Genomic DNA, 4,430 nt, shown 5'->3' with positions numbered 1-4,430 from the left:
AACGATCATCACGTTGGTATTAGCAATAATTTGCAAAAACCTTTTCCACCTGACTCTCATGCATTCAGAGAGACGTTGTCACTTCACAAGGTGTTGGGCAAATAAATAGGCCTGATCCTGATTCCCGGTGAGTCATTCGGACAGGGAGCAGGTGGAATGGCAGGCAGATGCTTGGCAGATGTGACCAAACGCCCTTCTCTTCAGAAGCAAATAAACAAAGTTTCCTTTATTTACTCAAGGTATTAAATAAAAGCTTGATTTTCATGGCATGTCTTTTGAAAAGAAAAGCTTCTGAAAGATTTTATTTTTCTACAGGAAAGCTCAAGGAATGTGCTTATTTAGCTGAGATAAAATGATAATTCCCAAGAAATCATTGTGGATTAGGGAGCAAAGCGATTAGAGAGAGAGAGAGATGGTATATTTATGAATGTGTGCATAGCCCCACTGGTTAAAGGGGTATTAATCCCTCTTAGTCTGCAAAAGGACCTTCAGACTGCTCAAGCAAGCAGGGCTTAGGCACTGCAAGCTTCCTAGAAAGTCCTAAATCTTCACATTAGCTCCCTGCGTTTCCTCATCTTAAAGTCTAAGCCGTTTTCTAAAGGATACTTCCATAAACAAGCCCCCTCAGAATCTGCAAGGATTTGGAAATCCGGATTGGTGAAATTTTTTAAATCCAAGGTCCAAGTGGGTAGAAGATTAGGTTGCACTTAAAAAGGCCACGTTTAAAGAGACAGCGCTGTCCTAGATCATTATTTAGGCTGAACTGAAAAAGAAAAAGAAAGAGGGGAAAGAAAAGACAAAAGAGGAGAGAAAAGGAAAAAGTATTGAATCTGAGATCCAGCAGACTCAGTGTCCTACATGGTCCCAGAGCCTTTCAGGGGAGAGAGAATGTGTGAATCTCTGCCAAAAATAGCACCGCATTTCTTGTACAGTATTCAGGTTACTTGTGACTGCTCCACCAGCCCTTCCCCATGGGGTTCAGCGGGACTCCATGTCCTTGTTTTGGTGAGGTGTTGCTGGTTGCTACCAAATTGCATCTGTGTTTCTCCACTGATGGTGTCCAGTGCACATGGCAGGAATAGCAGTTCACATTTGCAAATTGTCGTAAGATTCCTCAGGGAAATTGGGGGCATCATACAGGGAGATCTTGGGTCATTTTCAATAGACTTCACCTTGTCCATGAGAGACTCATGAGGTCCTCCCTCCTCTCCCTCTTATCACCTTAAAAGTGTTTGCAGCCACAGGATCTGCTGCAAAGGGGGAGGGACAATGAATCTACACAGGAGTCAAGTTCAGCAGAAGACAATGAACCCTGGCTCACTGTTCTCACTCGCCAGGACTGATGTCCACCAGATCTCCACCAGATTTAACTTATGGTCCTGGTTATTCCACCAGAACAGCCAAAGAGCAGAGAAGCCCTTTCTCACCCTCCCACTTTGCCTTAAGCAAGGAAAAAAGCAGATACTGAGTGGGAGAGGAAACAGGTTACATATGATGATGGCTACAGAGAAGCAGGAATGTTATTTGACAGCAATTTTTGGTCCTGGCTCAGTCCTAACCGTGGTTATATTTAGGAATATATAGGTCATCTTGTTTTAACTAAAAAGAAGTATCCTACCACCAAAAATAGAGAGAGACAGGGCTTTTCATCCTGCCCACAGGGTTCAGAGGTGCTCAGAGTGCTGACAGAAACACAACTCTGGGTATTGTTTCCTTTCTCTCTGCAGTTGCTTAAGGTGAATTGTACAGGCCATGCCAGAAGATGCTCCAAAGTTGACAACTTGGCAATGCACAGCATGTGACATCTCTCTATAGTGCTGTCAACATCTCTAAAACTAGCAATAGCTCAACACATGATGGCGTGTGTGATTAGTATGTGATGAGACCTCAAAGTGGGAGGATTGACCATAAATCCAGTAGAAAAAGTCTTGTGGATACCTCTGTAAGAGGTGAGGAAGGTCTTGGAGGTCTTTGGAGCTTCGCCTCATAACATGGCCTGGCTGCAGTCAGTTGTCTCCAAATCAAAGACACAAGGGATGAAATCTGGGAAAAGAGCAGTACATCTGCCCCTGCACAGATGAGTAGTCATGGAGCAAAGTTTGAGGGTGGTAAAACAACAGAGTGTGTTACACTTCACAGTATGACACCTCCTTATCTGTTCTCGCATTTCAACAGGCTCGTGAGTTGGGTGGTGAGAGTCCACTGCCCACCTGAGAGTGGCCATGGCATGGGTGATTCCCAGAGGGAGATTTTTTTTTTCCAGTCTTGCTTCAGACTGCCTGGGCAATATGCTCCTCTTTCAGCCCAAGGTAGAAAAGCCTGTTTTTGTTCACCAGCTTCATAACAGCTTTCTTGTTGCTTCTGAATGTATACTGGGACATCACATTGCTAAGGATTAAATAGTCTCCTCCTTCCACAACCTTCCTCAACTGACATTTCTACTGTCTCTTCTTGTTGGTTTCTATCCTGGTTTTACATTTAATCTGCTCTCCCCTTCTTAAAGTACATTGATAATACTTTTAAATTATATACCTCCAATGTTTTTAAGGCACACACCCCCCTTTTGAGCTGTATTCAGCTTGTTATGAGCTTTATGTGGAGTCCACATGTGACATACCAAAAGACTAAAAGACAAATTTAATGTCTGTTAAGACAATGTAACCCCTCATCCATCGAAACAGAATAACACAACATACGAAATGAGATTGTTTAGCATATTTGTGACTCTTTTAATTAGGAAGATGGATGGATTTGTTGTGAAGACTAGAGAAAGGGACTCAAAAGGCTTCAGTCCATTTTCTAGCTTGGCTATAGGGTCTCTGTGGGATCCCAGACTTATCCGTGACCCATTCTGTGCCCCAAATCCAGAATGAGGATGACAGGTTTCTTTCCTCCCGTTTTCGGGAATCACTGTAAAGGCTGAGCTTTCTAGGGCAGCAGTCCACCCACATGTGCAGCACCGAGCACAACCAGGGCTGTGACATCCACCAGCACTTCACACTACCAAGCACGGATGACCGATAATCACCAACCAGCTCTCTCAATATCCGAGGATGATTTATAATCATGCCTCCTTCCTTTCCCCAACGAGCAGATTCTGAGAGCTCCCCTCCTGCTAGCAGATCCCCTGCCTTAAAAAGGACTCTCTGTAGGACTTGGATTTTGTGAGTTGAAGCCCTGACACCTCCCTACCCCAGAAAAACATGCAGAGCCATGAAATCTTTAAAGTATTCCAACAAGTCTAGTATCACTTTACAGACTAATGCTAATGAGATCATAAGCAATTGACCAGAAACAAATAAATAATTCAAAATCTACTGCAAGTGTGAGAAGTATTTAAATGTTATTGATAAACTAATCTACAGCCTCCATTAGCAATTCAGTCACACAGCACCTGTATTGATCGGCGAATTTAAGCACAGGCACAAAAACAACCCCCAAAAATACAGCAAGCAAAAGCTAGCTTGTCTAGCAGTGCTTTAGCAAGCAACTTCATTAACATTTGGGAGTTTACTGTGTCATTTGCTCTGGGAGTTTTCTTGCCTTGCTGTTTTATAGACTGTAGCAATAGCCTGAATGCTGTATCTGTGGAGTAGTTTTAACAAAGCTTATATATTTATCTGTAATATGGATTAAAAATCATTTGGTCATTGCTCTTTTTAAGGCACCTACACATTGCTGAATTAGCTAATGCCACATGCCTACCCTCCAAAGTCTGCGTTTGGGCTACAGACAGTGTTACTTCCTGATGTCCTGGCTTGTTCAGCCTTTTCCCTCACTGCTGGAAGTGTAACACGTTAAATTTCCTGCTAAAATACCTTTTTGGGTTATACATATAGCTGATGCTCATGCTGCGAACCCTACAGCATTAGCGTGGACTTGGGCTGTGCTGGTGCAGGTCTGTGTATAGATGGACTCTGCAGGCTGTGGCTGCAGATGAAGCCCTTAGGAAGGGCTCAGCAGATCAGACACCTCTACATGGAGCTACTCAGGGAACCAAACTTCTTCCATCTGCCTCAGGTAGCACGAAATGTCCCATTTGGCATGTCATGCTTGCATGCCCCTCCACACCGTAACAGGTAGCCCTGCACATCCTGCACCCACCCTCGCCTGGCCCCAGGTCCCTCATTTTCAGCCCTTCCCAGCCACGAGACAGAGCGAGACTGTCACTGTGCCACCCCGGAGGAGGTGAGGGCTGGTGGCCCACTGGTACAGCAGCGGAGCAGAGGTGGGGGCTGAACGAAGGGCAGCCCTTTCAATGGAGGGGGTCTTTTTTTTTTTCCCCTCCTAATTGCTTAACAACCAATCTTTTATCCCAAGGAGCGTTTTGCAGCATCGGTTTCATTCCTGAAGACATTGTTGAAGGCTGGAAAAAAGCATCGGGCTCAGCAGTGGTCCTGACAGATGATATTTGCAGCTAGGCCTCCATC

Source organism: Aptenodytes forsteri, unplaced genomic scaffold (assembly GCF_000699145.1).
Source record: "Aptenodytes forsteri isolate BGI_AS27 unplaced genomic scaffold, ASM69914v1 Scaffold119, whole genome shotgun sequence".
In the NCBI taxonomy this organism is placed as follows: domain Eukaryota; kingdom Metazoa; phylum Chordata; class Aves; order Sphenisciformes; family Spheniscidae; genus Aptenodytes; species Aptenodytes forsteri.
This window is presented reverse-complemented; position numbering follows the sequence as displayed.